Source organism: Macaca thibetana, chromosome 6 (genome assembly GCF_024542745.1).
Source record: "Macaca thibetana thibetana isolate TM-01 chromosome 6, ASM2454274v1, whole genome shotgun sequence".
Taxonomy (NCBI): Eukaryota; Metazoa; Chordata; class Mammalia; order Primates; family Cercopithecidae; genus Macaca; species Macaca thibetana.
In genome coordinates this window covers 76,266,346-76,282,330 of record NC_065583.1, presented here as the reverse complement: position 1 = coordinate 76,282,330, position 15,985 = coordinate 76,266,346, and the positions used below count along the sequence as shown (strand labels likewise).

The following is a 15,985-nucleotide window of genomic DNA, read 5'->3' as shown; positions in this document are numbered from 1 at the left end:
CAATCTCTAGGTGTACATATCACGGACATGTACTAAGATGTCCATGGAAACATTATTATGGTAAGATGCTGGCACTGAGATAACTTCAAAACTCTATTCAACAGAGAATGGATAGTTATACTATGCTATATTTATATACAAAAAATACACTTCAAGGAAGAAAATAAGCTACAACTTAATTAACATATATGAAATTTAGAGACTAAATGTGGATTGAAAATGTCCTGCAAAAGATTAATACAGAAGTGTCACGTTTACAAATCTTAAAAGCAGACATCTATATTTTTTAAAATCCCAGATCCTGTAAAGAGTAAAGGTTAAATTTAATGCACAGCCAGAATTGAAAACTATTGTTACAGAATTAACATGTAAGGTTAAAATAATCTATGATTTCTTACTATCACTTTTTTCTTGAAAAATGTAGTTTTGAAATATTGTTTTCTAATTTTCAAACTGTCATTTCAGAGACTGATCAGTGCTGTCATAAAATCAATGTAAAGATGTGTGCAATGTATTTACCTAAGAACAAGAAGAGTAGTAATCAATGTTACCATTGCAGAAGAGAAAATCAGTCTTCAATTCTTAATAAACTGAAGGTACATTAATCAGTACTCCCAAATTAAATGTGGTACTCAAAGCCAAGAGCTATCACAGTATCTTTAGATAAAAAAGTCCTCCTTCATCACATTATCTTCAATTATTTAAATTTTGTATTATAACAGTGTCAGGACACCAGGTAAGTCTGAGAGGTAGCTGGAAGAGGCTGATACATGTTTCCTGAACATGTAATTCTTGATGTGCAAGAGGTGATTAAAATTGGATGCCACTCTACACACTTGAGAGCAAATTTGTTTAATTTCATTGCCTTTTGAAATTACACAGTACCATTTACTACAATAAAAATTGAATCTTAAGAGTGTATTTGAATCATAAGTAATTCTTATGTAAGATTCATCATGTCCTTTTGTTGTTAATCATTATTCACATCACTGCAGTGCCTGATAGCCCCCTAATAGTGTTGCAAGTTCCTGAAAAACTTAATAAATCCTTTTGTGGCTAGCTTACCATCATATACTGCTTAATCATATTTTGTTAAAGAATGCACTATAGTAGATTGTCCATTTAGTTCCATAAAAATAACTGAATGACAAAATAATTGAAGAATATTATTTCATATTATAAAACACATAATATGTTGACTTTATAAATCATACCTTTTAACATGCTTAGAATATGGTTTTAAGTTTTACTGATACACTTTTTAAAATCCCCAATAACTAATGGCATTAATCATGCATTTGTGTCAGACACAGAACTCATTTTATTTGTCTTGTAAAATATTGTTAGCAATACAGAATTATGGTAATTACCCTGGACCATCTTAAGATTTTCTCATAACTTCACATGCAAACAAACCAAGGATGGCATATTTCATCTCTGTCCTCTAGGAAACAGGTACTTTTCTAATATATAAAACATTTCCAAGGCGATACAATCTCTTCAGAAGGAAGCAATTATTACTGCTATTATCATTATGAAGTGGTATTAAAACTCCTTACGAGGAAACTAAATATACCAACTTAAGAGTACTTCTTATTCACATCATTACTCAGATTGACTATTCACAGGTCAATTGCCGAGAAAAGAATTGCAAAGCCAAAGGGTAAATTTGAATCATACGCTACAAGGAGACACCATGTTACCAGATTACACATGGAACAGGAGAAACACACTGCTGTTTATAGAATACACTCCTTAAATGTTCTGAACATATCTTTCCTCACTTTCTAATTAATATTTTAATTTTACATATTCTTATTAAATAAAAAACTTGACTAGCATAAGTAATGGTATAGTTTAAGCTATCTTTGGCATATTTTTCCCTGACATTAAGAAAAAATCTTGGAGGAAGTTTCTAAGGCAAGCTGGAAGATGTATTATCGCCAAAGATAAAGAAGGAATACAAAACCTGGGTTGAATTTTTTAAAAGCCCTTACAGTCAATATTTATGAATAATAAGTGAATAAGAAATTCAAATTCATACTGTAATCCATTATTGGATGTACAGTTATCCCTGGCCATCACAATATATCTTTTTTAAGAACTTATTTTAAAATAATTATTAATTTATAATTCATAGATAACAAAATATAGGATGAAAGATAAGTAATGCAGAATCACAACTGTGTAACTGAGAAAATATAAGTATAGTTCCCAGCTTTTCAAGACATAATTTTTTCTATTCTACAATTTTAAATGACTTCACTCCAAGTACTTTACATATGTGCCCATCTTGTTGGTCCAGATTACAGGCATACATGGTAAGTGTTTTTTCCTGTATATAATTTATTCTAAGCAAAGAAGCCAATATAGCTGCCATCTGTTTTGGCCACTTCTCATCTTTGTTTTGACATATAAACAATGATTTAGTGAACAAATGAATGATGGACTTATTTAATACTATAGATAGGTCTGTAAAAATTCATCGTCATGGTGAAAATATACACAAATTACGTTTCAACAACATTCACTTGGGATCAAAGTTGCAATAGATGTTACCTTTCTTTTGTATTTGTTGCACCTATTTTGTTATACCTGACTAGGTGAATTCATGTTTTTAAAGTTAATTTTCTTTCAGAAATTACTAGCCATTTAAACCTTTTAGAATTAGGTAAGAAGAATAAGGGAACAAAAATGTAACTTTTTCCAAAGGGCTAAATAAGGCATAACTGTATTATGCTAATTTTTAAAATGCTATAAGAAATTAAAGTACTTTGGTTAACTAAATTCTAAATAACTTTATTTATATTTATTTAAGTTGTGAAAAATTAATTTTTCCTTTCATCATAATAAAAAATTAAAGAGAGTATATTAGTTTCCTGTGGCTGACATAATAAATCATCAAAAACTGGGTGTCTTAAAACAACAGAAATTATTTTCTCACAGTTCTGGAGGCCACAAGTCAGAAATGAAGGTGACATGAGGCCCACACTACTACTAGAGATTTGAGGGGAGATTCCATTTCTTGCATCTTCCAGCTTCTGGTGAGTGTCAGCATGCCCTGATTTGTGGCTGCATCAATACAATCCCTGCATCTGTCTGCACACAGCCCTCTCTTCTGTCTGTGTCTTCTCCTCTTTTGTCTCTTAATAGGGCACCATTTATTTGATTTAGAGCTCATTCAGAAATATTTTATCTCAGGATCCTTAATTATATACACAAAGACCCTTTTCCTAAGTAAAATAACAGTCATAGAATTTGGTGATTAGCACATAGATATTTCTTTTGGGGACCACTATTTAGCCCACTATAGAAAGTATCCACCGAATGTACATATAGGAATAGCATCTGATAATCTCAACATTTAGAGGTCCAGGTTGTGAAGAAGTAGCCATACATACAAAGAGATAAATATCATTCAATAATCTAATAGGTCCATCTATATTCCTTTTCTCCTTCAAGTCATTGTTTCTGATAAGAGTAGTGGAGATGATGATGTGTTACCTCAACTTTAAAACTCCCTTGGTAATTCCTAAGACAAGTTTGTTTATTCATGGTTTTATCTAGCATAACTGGGGAAACAACCTGGTTTGACTATCTGACAATAAGTAAAAAGCCTCTTCTGGGAATATTGGTCTTATGCAGTTTACTAGATGGACCCTCACCATTTAACCTTTTCTATAGTTAATATTTTTTGTAATCTTTGAATAAATATGTTGCTAGGTAAAGATTGGGAAGATACTCTAATGTTTTCACCTGGAAGATGTATTATTTCGCATTTGAAATATGTATCTATACTTCATCTGGAATCAATTTTTGCATAGAATAAAACAGAGGCAAAGTTTCCCATATGAATACCAAATTTTTCCAGGATTTTTAATCATAAAGTATATTGTTTCTACATGGGATGGAAGCAATGCAATTTAATAAATACAATGATGAAACAGTTGTAGGTTTGTTTCTGGACCACTTATGGGATTCTAATAATCTTATTTGATTTTCTTTAAGCAGTATCTAAATTAATATAACTTCTCACTAGATGACCACATTAAAGTGTAAGTTTTCCAGCCTCTTTTAAAGTGAAGATCGTCTAGGTTTTCCCTATATCATTGTAATTTCATACATAAGCTTAAGAATCAAATTGTCAGTTTTCCCTCATAAAACACGTTGTTTTGATTGTGATGCATTGACTCTAGAGATTTAAAAACTTATAATCTTTTAAAATTGATTTTTCCAACCCATTCATAGGCTATATTTGCTATAGGCCTCCATTTAGTTAGCTCTCCTTTTAGTAAATCTCAATAATGTTTTGTTTTTTTTTTCTGTGTAGAGGTTTTATATATCATTCATGCTTTTAGCTTGATATGTTTTGTATGCTGTTTTCATAGCATAATTTTAACATGTCATTTCCAAAATCTTTGTAGGTATATAGAAATATGACGAATAGCTCTGTATATTATATATATAAATATATATATGTGTATGCGTATGTGCGTATAAATTTTTGTATCCACCAAGCTTGCTGAAATTGTTAAATTATGAGCTTAAGTACAGATTCTTCAGTTTTTTTATTTACAAATTTATGTTATTTACAAATAACAAGTTATCATTTTTCTTTGCCCTTTGTGCTGATAAGAATGCCAGTGTAGCCTCAAATGGTGTGTTTTATTGAGCATCCTTATTCTACTTTGTATCTCAGAAGGAACAGTTTCAACACTTCAGTCATTCATTACTGAATATGTGTTTACTCTTCTTATTTTTGGTTTTAAATTTTGCTTTTTAAAATAAATACCCTTTATGAGGTTAAGAAAAATCTTCCTAGTTTTCTAAGCAGTTTCAGATGTGGATTAAATTATAGGAAATGATATTCCTGCAGTTACTTATAAACATTTAAATGAATACCATATGTTTTATCTCGTTTATTTTCTTAATATGGTGAATTATATGGCTTGATATTTCCGCATTGCATTTCTTGAAAGCTCATTATTTTGAGATATATTTCCTTTAGTTAGGTTAGTTAGATAGACAGGACAGACAAATGCATTTGTTTTATTCATATTTTGTTTAGCAATTTTAAATATATGTTGTGAAGGATTAATCTGTATTTTTTTTTCTTTTTCAGTATTGTTGTCTCACACTGGCATTGAGATATTTATAAACGGACACATGAAACAAATTTGGAACGTTTCTCTCATTTTCTGTTTGCTGGAAGAGTTTGTGTATGATTGGTATTACTTTTCCCTTAACTATCTGGAAATAATCATCAGGATTTCTTTCACAAACAAATAGGCTTCATCAGTAGCAATGCCCCATTACTAGACTCCCTCAGAAAGATTTTGAACCTACCTTGAAAAAAAGCACAAAAGTCCTTCTTGTTTCCTTAGAAACAGAATTTTCTTGTCCTGCAAATCCTGCAGTTAGCAAATGAAGATCCTTCTGGTAGTTTCCTAGGGGGCACTGGTCCTGTTCTTCCTTCTCACTGCCTGTAGTAACTAGTTTCCTTCAGGATGGTCCATTTACAGAGCAAACTGGACAAGCAGTCAATTTAAAATTCCATTTATATTCAAGACATTTCTTTATTGCATAGTTTTATTTCCTTTGGAGCATCTTTAGGAAGTTGAACGTTAAATTAGAAAACAAACAAGTATTATCCCACTATCGTTGGTCACTGCTTAACCTTCATTACTTAGCTTTCATTTTTATGTAGTGGAGTGGGAATTCTAATTTATTTCTATAGAGTACATTACTGCACATTTTAAAATAACCAATTCTTCATGAATATTCTTCAATATTTACAAAAATGGTATATGAACAGCAATTAATCTTGAAGTGCGAAGTGTTATTTCTTTGCAGGTAAATTGCAGGTAAATACATACATTGACATTACCTTCAAAATGTTTAATATTCTGTGCCACTGACATCATCGTTTTATATTATCTTTATTGTCTATATTATGTGCTGAACATTTTTGTGATATTATTTCTAGAACTAGGAAAAAAATTCAGAGTGGGATCTGTGAACCACAAAGAAAATTCTAAGCCACCCACCTGACTGAATGGACCCATTTCTCTTGGCCAGTAGGATTGTAAAGTTAACCCGAAAAAACAGTTCAGGCCATGACAGCAAGCGGGAGTCAGAAGTGCCTCATTATACCCTCCTCCTTTTGGAATTCAGGAACAACTGACCAGCATTAATATAAAACAGAGACCTTAAGCCTGACAAAACAGACTGCAGCAGTAAGGTATCAAATCCCAACCTGACTGTGGTATAACATCACATGACAGACAGCAGACCTTAAAAGAAATGCAAGTATGTTACCCCAAAATGTATTCCTTTGACATATTTTAGAATGACTCTGCAAAACTGTCTCTTGTAGGGAAAACCTGTATTCTATAGACCATCCCCTCCCGCTTCCAAGTCTTTTCTTGATCCCGGAGAGATTTAGCTAAATCTGGCACCATATAAGGCCTGATAAGAAACATTCACCACCTATTCTACATAATAAGAACCTAAGTCTCCACAACCCCTTATCTTAACCCATACACTCCTTTGTATTGATTCCTGGCCTTTAGCTAATAACTAACTCTTTCAACAAATTGCCATTCAGAAAATCTTTGAATTCACCTATGGCCTGCAAGCCCCTGCTTTAAATTGTCCTGTCTAGACTGAACCAATGTATACCATACATGTGTTGACTGATGTCTTATGTCTCCCTAAAACATATAAAACCAACCTATAACCAATAACCTTGGGCACATGTTTTCAGGAAATCTAGAGACTGTGCCTTAGGCTTTGGTCACTAATATTTGGCTCAGAATAAATTTCTTCATATATTTCACAGTGCTTGACTCTTTTTCATGGAAAGATCTGTAGAAAAGGCCTGTGTTTATCTAGAATAAACTCAATACAAATCAAATTAGAGAATCCAAATAAAAGGTTTTTATTTGCATGTGAGTAAACATATCAGTGAATAAACAAACTTCTGAACTAGTCTGCAATTTTTGTGTGTATGTGTATCATGTGTGAGATTGTGTTATTGTTTGTCTATTTGCATCCCTCATATATCTTTTTTAAAAATCCAAACCAAGAGCTGACAACTACAGAAATTAATATCAAGAATATTTTGGCATTTCATTATTAATAAAATGAATGTTTCTTTCAGATGCAAACACTAGTGGGTTTGAAATAGCTCTAAATCATTATAACATTGCTTCTAAAAATCAAGTTGAAGAGGTCAAGTAATATGAATAGAAGATAGGTTGTAATTTTTACATAAACTGTAAAAGAATATTAAGCATCATGAATCATATTGAATATGATATGAACATAGAAAGACCCATGATGGAACAATTGTTATCTGTAGTCCAAACTTTTTCTTAGTAGATCCAAAGAAGGACAGGAGTAAATGGGTACAAAGGTTTAAAGAAAAGTTTTACAGTGTTTCATGGAGATTGGCAGAAAAATTACTTAGTAATAGTGGCATCTCCTTACATTTCAGATGACACAGAACATCTATAAATCTACGTTTAAGAGATGAATTTGTGCTAGCTAAAAAAAAAAAATTCTCACTTAAAAATAATTCAAATATCCTTAAAAAAAATGACAGGCCAGACATGGTGGTTCATGCCCGTAATCCCAGCACTTTGGGGGCCGAGACAGGTGGATCACTTGAGGCCAGGAGTTCAAGACCAGCCTGGCCAACGTGGCAAACCCTGAGATCGTGCCCTACACTCCCAGCCTGGGTGAGAGAGTGAGACTCCTTTTATAAAATAAAATAAAATAAAATAAAATAAAATAAAATAAAATAAAATAAAATAAAATAAAAAGTTCATTTTTTGTAATATTAACTCACAAATGATTTAACACAGCCAAAATATTAACCCTACTGATACCAACAATTCAAACAGTTCTATTACATTTTTCAATTCCGACACACAAACATATTAAGAGGAAGGGAGTTATCAAGTAGTCAGAACAATGGTCACGTCCATGTGGCATACATTTACTAAGCTACCAGCAGCATGTGGGTTTCTTTGTGTGAAATAGCATTCAGAGTGACCATCTTTTTTGACCATTAAAATGCAATTCTCTTTTCTAATCACCTAAATTTGTTTGTAAATCAATGTAAAGAATTTAATTTAGGTCAGAGCACAATAAATTTTTCATAATTTCCATGACTCCAAAAGTAAGTATAAAAGTACTTTCTACCATTAGAAATCTTTAAAATTTTTAAAGAAATAGGGCTTTATAGATACTTAGCAAGTAGTAACGATTTACAACTTTCATTTAATTCATGAGAAATGTCTAGTACCCAAAGTATAGTAATTTAATCTCTGTAAAGACACATACTATACTTTTTGTAAGGACATTTTTCCTCCAAAAAAAGACGTTAATAACAGCTTGCATTTGTTGAGTGCCTAAAATGATCCAGGCACTGAATCTATTATACTTACCAGTACATCAATCAGACTCTTATATGGTAACAGTGAATTACACGTAAAAGACCTGCAAAGCTTATAACCTTTTTAATAAATAATATCTAGATAAACACAATGACAAAAGAGGAGATGAAAATAAGAACACTATAGTTAATTTTAGGCTCTGATACCTACAGATATGAATATGAGTGGTGACAAGGTGATAGGGAGGGAAACATTGTATAATCCACTGGATTTGTTCTCAGTCTCTCAGTGACTGGGTATCCTGGTCTGCAAAATACATACATATATATGTAAAGGATATATATAGAGAGAGTACATATACATATTATATACATACATAAAAATATATATGGGGGAGAGAGAGAGAGAAATGTATAAGGATTTTGATCCTTTATGTTTTAAATACTCCATTTCACTATTTTATTTTTTATGAGCTTTCATTTTTAAAACCAAAAGAAACTATTTTATTAATTTTTAATAATTCTCCTGTCACTTGTGACATTAATTCATGTTGCAGTAATTATAACATGATAATTAAGAGTTTGGTATCTGGAGTCAGAATTCCTGCTTTTAAGTCCTGACTTCACTATTTATTAGCTACATGACCCTCAACAAGTTTCCTCATTTGTTACATATGGATAATAGGTTACACTACTAATAATAATTTCACAGAGTTCCTGTGAGGATTAAATCATTCAAAGAAATAGTGCAAGATCAGTAGTTGCCAGGAAACTGGTGGGAGAAGAGGGAAATACATGCATGAAGCAAAAGGGGGTATTTAGGGCAGTGAAACCATTCTATATGATATGACACTGTGAGGATAAATTCATGACACTATACATTTGTCAAAACCATAGTACTGTACAAAACAAAGAGCAAAGCCTAATATAAACTATGGGCTTTACTTAATAATAGTGTCAATAGTGGCTCACCAATTGTAACAAATTTATCACACTAATGAGAGATACTAACAATAGGGCAACCTATGTGGGTATGGGGCAAGATGGGAAGGGGGTTCTGTTCAACTTTTCTGTAAACCTAAAACTGCTATATAAATATAATATATTTGTTTTTTTAAAAAAAGGTTTTGAGTGTATCTTCCTATGAAGGACATTGCATTCCTGGAAGATGGAGGATGGGATCATGTTGTTGGAGGATACACTGATGAATGATGATCTTCCCACCTACTGATGGGAACTGTAACCTAACTCAGAATTTTCTTAGTTTCATCTTGTTTCTCCTTTGTGATTGCTCATTACGAACTTTAACAGGGTTTAAGAATAGAAATGTTTGGTTGAACACATTTTCAAGCAGCGTTAGAGAAATCTAATACTTAGAGGAAGACTATGATGCTAATATACTCAATAAAACTAATAAAAAAGAAATCTACAGCCCCAGATGGTTTTCCCGAAGATTTCTATCAAACATTTAAGGAATTATTAATAACATATTATTTCTCTTCCAGAAAAAAGAGGAAAGAACACTTCTTAATTTATTTTATGAACCTAGTTATTACCACAATGCCAAAATCAGATAAAGACAGTTAAAAAAGAAAACTACAGATCAATATCTGTTATGCATATAGACTCAAATATCCTTAATTAAAAAATCATGGCTTACATATATCTCTAGGAGCATGTATGTGTGTGTGTGTGCATGTGTGTGTGTGTGTATTTATATAGAAAATTATATACCATGACCATTGGTCATGGTATGTATTCCAAGGATTTAAAGTTGGATTGATAATTGAAATTTAATGTGCTTCATTATTTTAAAGTATAAAACTAAAATCACATGGTCATATCAATTGATCTATAAAAATGATTAAATAATCTCAACACATTTCATTTAAAAAACTGTCAGAAGTTTGATAGAAATATCCTCAATTTGATACAACATTCTACAAAATATGTACAGCTATAATCATATTTAATGGTGAAAGACTGGGAACAAGGCAGAGATATCTGTCCTCATCATTGCTATTCAGCATATTATGGACATTGGGCATTATAGATAGCACAATAAAAAAAGGAAAAATATGAGACATCAAGTTTATAAAGATACAAATAAAACTTTTCCTATTACTAGATGACAGGATGATCTGTTAAAAAAAAAAATCCAATATCAAAACAACCAAACAAAAGGAAAGAAAGAAATACAACACCTGTAAAATGAGTAAGTGAGTTCAGAGCAAGGGAGTTACAAGACATAAGATCAGTATACAAAAATCAATTTCATTTCTACATACTAACAATGGACAAAGGAAACCAAAATTTAAAATACAAGAATACTTAATATCACTCAATAGAAATGAAATAGGTACAACTCTAACACATATATAGCACTTCTATGCTGAAATTAAAAATGCTGGTGAAAGAAATCAAAGACATTTTGAATAAATGGAAGACATACCATATGTTGTATGATGGGACATTCAGCATAAAAATGATGCCATTTCTTTCCAAAGTAATCTATAAATTTAAGGCAATTTCTATCAAAATCCCAGGAAGATTATTTATAAAAATAGATAGGTTTATTCTAAAATTGACATGGAAAGACATAAGCCCTAAAGTAACTAAAACAATTATAAAAGAAAAAATAAGATGGGAGGGATCACTTTACTTGATTTCAAAGGCGTAAGATATGGCTACAGTAATAAAGACTGTGTAGTACTTGGGGAGGGATAAACACACATAGCAATGAAACATAATAGAAAACCCATAAATGCATCCACACAAATATGATCAACTATTTTTTTGAACAAAGGTACAAAAACAATTTAATGAAGGAAGGATTGTCTTAAGAAATGGTGGTGGAGTAATTGAATATATTCACAGGAAAAAAATATATAAACCTCAATGTAAACCTCATGTCCCACTTAAAACTTAATTCAAAGTGGAAAAAATGTAAAATTTGAGACTATGAAACTTTTAGGAGATAATATAGGTGAAAATCTATAAGCCCTATGGCATGGTGAAAAGTTCAGACATGACATTAAAAGCACAACCCTAAAAGGAGCAAATTAATAAACTGGGCTTTGCCATAATAAAAACCTTTTGAAAGACCTCATTAAGAGGATCAAAAGACAAGCTACAGACTGGGAGAAAAATGTCTGCAAACTAAACAAAGGATCTGTGTCAAAATCATATAAACAATTCTCAACATTGAACAATAAACAAACTACTCAGAAAAATGGGCAAAAGACATAGAGAAACATTTCACTAAAGAGGATATATTAATAACAAATAAGCACTTGAAAATATGTTGGACAACACTAGAAACACAGATTAAGACTATAATGAGACATCAGTACATTCATCAGAAGAACTAAAATAACAAATGATGAAAATACCAAATGTTGGCAAGGATGTGGAGAAACTGGATCCCCTGTACATTGCGGGTATGTAAAATGGTGCAGGCACTTTGGGAAATAGTTCAGCAGTTTCTTGAACAACTAAAAGGACATTCATCATAAATGCCAGATACTGCACTCCTGAATCAGAGAAGTTAATTAAGGCTTATGTCCACAAAAAAATTGTTCATGATTGTTCATAGCAGTGTGAATTCTAATAGCTCAAAATTAGAAACAGACACAACAACCCTCAATAAGTTAATGATTAAACAAACAGTGGTTCCTTCAAACCATGGGACACTACTCAACAATAAAAAGCAATGATCTACTGATACATCTACAGCTTAAATGGACCTCAATGGCATTATGCTGGGTGGAAAAAAAAAAATCAGAAGTTCACATACTGCATATTGTTATTTTTATAGAATTCTCAAAACTGCTTAATCAAAAACATGTAAAACTGTTTAGGGTTGCCAGGAGTTAGATATTTCAGAGGTGTTGGCGTAACACTTAAGGAAGAACTCCGTGATGATGGAAGAACTCTGTATTTTCATTACAATGCAAATAATTACAGAAAACTGCATTGTGATAAAAGGACATGTGAAGCCATACATCACATTTTACCAAGGTCAATTCTCTGGTTTTGATATTGTACTCTATGGCTATAGGATGCAAACACTGGAGAAAACTAGGTCAAGAGTACAACTTATGTACTATCTTTGCAACTTCATGTAAATCTATACTTACTCCAGAACATAATATTAAAAAATAAGAAACATAATCATGGCACATTGTAATAATCACATGTGAGTACTTGTAAGGGTATATTTTTAATATTAACTAACCCACCATTTTTATATCCTGACATACCAAAACTGAATGTCAATATATAACCCTCAAACTTAATGAATCAGAAGATAGCAGTAGTGGCTGTTAATAGAAAAGCCTTAGACAAATTAAACTTAACAAGATTTAATAGAAAAAAAAAAAAAAAAATTCACAAATCTGGCAGCCCCTAAACCAGAATAGGTTCAGACAGGCTGCAGTGCAGTCACACAGTGAAAGACTTATGGCCGGAAAAAGGAAAGTCAAATACAGAAAAGAGAATTCAGGTACAGAAACAGCTGGATTGGTTACAGTTCAGCGATTGCCTTATTTGAACACTGTTCGAAAAGTCTGCCACCCTTGATTGGCCAAAACTCAATGACTGGTGCAAGGGTAGGTTACAGTCTGTTTACACAACCAGTTAGATTGCAGTTCAGTAGGTCCAGAGAAATTTTTAGGCTGAACTTAAAATATGTAAGCAGGGCGCTTTAGGGTAAACTTAATCTAACAAGTTTCATGCTATTTAGAAATATGTAGAAGTGGAAATAGCATAAAAATAGCTAAAATAATTAAAGTGATTGTATTAGTCCATTTTCGCACTGCTATAAAGAACTGCACAAGACTGGGTAATTTATAAAGTAAAGAGGTTTAATTGACTCACAGTTCAGCATGGCTGGGGAGGCCTCAAGAAACTTACAACCAAGGCAGAAGGGAAAAGGGAAATAAGGCACCTTCTTCCCAAGAGCAGGAAGGAGAAGTGACCAGCAAAGGGAGAAGAGCCTTTTCTAAAACCATCAGATCATGTTAGAAGTCAGTCACTATCATGAGAACAGCAGGGGGGAAACTACCCCTATGATTCATTTACCTCCACCTGGTCTCTCCTTTGACACATGGGGATTATGTGGATGATGTGAAGTACGATTCAGGAAGAGATTTTGGGTGGAGACACAGCCAAGCCGTATCAGTGGTGCTTCTGAGAATGGATAAAGGAGAAAGTGTAGAGAGGAGTTAAGAACACTGATTGTTTTAAAAATTAAATGTATCAGTACTATTTCACAGGTAAGCAATGGATATGTTATTTTTTTTTTTTTTAAAGAAAAGTAAAAAATAAGAGAGAAAGTAAGGACATGTTTAGTATAAGTACTTAGAGCAACTGGACAAGCTGTGATATTTACAAAATAACTAGCTACATGAAAGGCAAAGACAAGGTTGTAATTAAAACTACTTTCAGGTGGTAGCTTCTCTTTAATTATTAATCTTTTTGCATAGTTGGATACATGTTACATGTTGCTGTATACATTTTCAATCTGGATTCCGAAGGCATATTTTGCCTTTAAAAGTCAAAGTAGTGATCGCTTTTATTTTAATGACTAAAATTCTTAGTAGCTCTGAGTTCTAGGTCAACATTCTTATGGTCCATATCTTGATCATTTGGAAGTAAACAGGGTTTTCCTGAGGGTCCAGCAATAGTGAAAAGAAAAAGATTATGGTCTAATACTAAAATACCAATAGTCTCTATGTCTTATTGAAAAATTAAGAGGCGTTTCATTCACACAACCACACAAACCTTTCCTGATAAATCTTAGATTTGTCTATCTAAAAAAAATTTATTAAAAATACATTTGTGACTCTGCATATGTATGGAGACTATCGTATGTACTGAAATAGTCACATTTCACTGGTAAATATCAAAATAGGATAATCATATCACCAAAACAGTCTTGGGAAATATAGACAAGTTACACTGAAGATCCATGTAACTCAACGTTACCTCTAGAAAGGCAAAACTGTTATTGCTGAATTATTCACAAAAATATGTTCTCATATTAATTTTAAATTGCTTTGAGTTAGATTAAATACATGTGTCAATAGATTTCTATATTCTACAAAGATGTTTTAATTATATAGTGGGTACAGTGAAGACCAGAAATTAACCCAGAGCTCACTCAAGGGATAATTTTTTTATTTACAGAGTGACTACTTATTTATTCTGCTCTTTGTATCTTTAACACCCTCATTAATTTTCCTTAAGCTTCTAATTTGGAATGAAGTTGCAATATCCCAAGATCATCTCCAAGAAGAGCGCCAAGATTGTAATATTGTATACTATGCCCCTAGGCTATATCCTAGGACTATTAAGCACATTATTCCAATATTGCTAAAGCACATAATGAACTGTGTTAAATACTAATCAAATATTTAAACAAATTCATTTCACTGGATGATGCTACGCCTAAGAACTTTGCTTAGTTAATTCATTGATTAAATCAAGTAATTATTTTAATTGAGCTATTTGATGGATTTTTTAATCACAAAGTATTTGTTAAAAACATCTATTTGGCGGTTATAAAATAATTTTCTGTTACTTTAAATGCAATCCCTTTATATAAAAATGTTTTCTGATTAAAAAGTTTAAAACTTCTAAAGTGTAGACATTTTTATGCATAACTTGTGCATTTTGGAGAAAGCATTTAAGATCCCAAACAATATACTCCAAAAATATTATCTTACACTTATTACACATATTGGTTTCTAGAAAAGAAATATTATATTTAGTTACACTAGCCCTGATTCTAGCTCCTGGGTGAAAAATAAATCTTATGAAACATTTTAACTGGCCTCTGGAAAGTTATACTGATCTGTATTGATTCTTTATGATAAAGAGTTAGAAACAGTTACATTCAAAAAAGAACTTTATGCATTTGGGATTGAATGAGGAATTCAGTACATATTTGTTAACTTGTTCATCAAATTTTACTCTGTAAAATTATTCAATCCTCTACCTGTATTTCATAAGGATTTCCATTGTTCCAGACACTAGTAGAAGTCTTGAGAATAAAACCCTCCTTCAGATTTCTAGTGACAGAAAATGTGAGTTAGTTTTCATATTCTCTTGCTTATCAAGTAGGGTATATTTATAGGTTTAGCATTTTAAAATTATTATTTGAGGGACAAATAAGGTTTCTCTCTGAAAACTATACTTAAGAAAACAGCACAAAGTAAATGTGATTTATCATCTAAATAAAATGTATGCATTGCTTGCATTTAATAGATCAAGGAGATATAGAAATGTTAATCTAGACTGCCATTTTCTTATGCAAATGCAATACTAACTCAGCTACATCTCAGTCCTACCTAGGACAATTCATTTTACCTAAAATAATAGAAAATACTTTTGAGCTATACTGTACATTTTAAGCTGAGTAGAGATTTGTTTTCATTATAAATAGTATTTGATACATAATGGGTAACAAATAGATTATTAGATTCTTGATTTTCACATGAACTGAGGTAGCAGGAAGTAAAAGAAGATGAAAGCCTTAAAAAGTTTTCTCCTAATTAGGGGAAACATTAATACCCCTTAAAA

General features: G+C 31.8%; 2 long non-coding RNA genes across 2 annotated transcripts; one reads left to right on the top strand and one right to left on the bottom strand.

Annotated features, from left to right (window-relative positions):
- Positions 1 to 469: 469 nt before the first annotated feature.
- On the top strand, positions 470 to 5,171 carry LOC126956415 (uncharacterized). Its single transcript, XR_007726326.1, has 3 exons — positions 470 to 596; positions 2,947 to 3,044; positions 5,123 to 5,171. It is a non-coding gene; the product is annotated as an uncharacterized LOC126956415 (long non-coding RNA).
- Positions 5,172 to 10,853: 5,682 nt separating this feature from the next.
- LOC126957456 (uncharacterized) lies at positions 10,854 to 15,555 on the bottom strand. Its single transcript, XR_007726775.1, has 3 exons — positions 15,402 to 15,555; positions 13,484 to 13,591; positions 10,854 to 10,912 (listed from the first exon to the last, which is right to left on the bottom strand). It is a non-coding gene; the product is annotated as an uncharacterized LOC126957456 (long non-coding RNA).
- Positions 15,556 to 15,985: the final 430 nt, after the last annotated feature.